Below are 1,097 nucleotides of genomic sequence, written 5' to 3'. Positions count from 1 at the left end.
GAACACGTCGTCGTTAGCGAGGTACTCCTGAGCCTCGCCCAGATCGTCCTGCACTGCCGCATACTGCTAGCGGTAGGTTCGCGCCTTGAGATACAAATCTCTCACCGCCTGTGCGTTGTCCTTTGCCCCTGCGCGGCTCAGCGCGCAGCCGCAATCCGTCCCTCTTCGCCGTCGAAGGTCAAAGTCGACGGAATCGCCCAGGAGTTTGGCGCCGTCATCCAGCCCCAGTTCGAGCCGAGAGGCAAGCAGAATCCCAATCTGAAGCTCGGTGCAGACAGACGCTGTCGGCTTGAACATGCAACAATTAGGGTCGCGCGCGCAGGAAAACCATGCCGGTTGGCGTTCCGCCCACGACCCGCTGTAGACCCCCCACCCCAACCCTCGCTCGCAACGTGCTCTGGAGGAGCCCCGAAGCCCCACGCTGTGTGCGCGGTTGGACGAGCCGAGGTATCCCAAGCTTATGGGCGCGTGGGTACATGTCTCCGACTCTCGGTAGCGCCGGTTATACGCGCGAGATTCGTCACAGGCGCCCGCGCGGGAATCAAAAGGTGTTTCCGCCCCCAAAACCGGCAGTGTCTAGGGCTAGGGTTAGGGTAAGGGTTAGGGTAAGGGTAAGGGTCAGGGTCAGGGTAAGGGTTTGGGTTAGGTTTAGGGTTAGGGTCAGGGTTAGGGTTCGGGTCAGGGTCAGGGTCAGGGTCAGGGTCAGGGTCAGGGTCAGGGTCAGGGTTAGGGTTAGGGTTACGGGTCCGGGTTAGGGTTAGGGTTAGGGTTAGGGTTAGGGTTAGGGTTAGGGTTAGGGTTAGGGTTAGGCTTAGGGTTAGGGTTAGGGTTAGGGTTAGGGTTAGGGTTAGGGTTAGCCTTAGGGTTAGGGTTAGGGTTAGGGTTAGGGTTAGGGTTAGGGTTAGGGTTAGGGTTAGGGTTAGGGTTAGGCCTAGGGTTAGGGTTAGGGTTAGGGTTCGGGTTACGGGTTAGGGTTAGGGTTACGCGTTACGCGTTAGGGTTAGGGTTAGGGTTAGGGTTAGGGTTAGGGTTAGGGTTAAGGGTTAGGCTTAGGGTTAGGGTTAGGCTTAGGCTTAGGGTTAGGGTTAGGGTTAGGC

This window comes from Emiliania huxleyi, assembly GCF_000372725.1.
Source record: "Emiliania huxleyi CCMP1516 unplaced genomic scaffold EMIHUscaffold_623, whole genome shotgun sequence".
NCBI lineage: Eukaryota > Haptophyta > Isochrysidales > Noelaerhabdaceae > Emiliania > Emiliania huxleyi.
Note: the sequence above shows the minus strand (reverse complement) of the source record.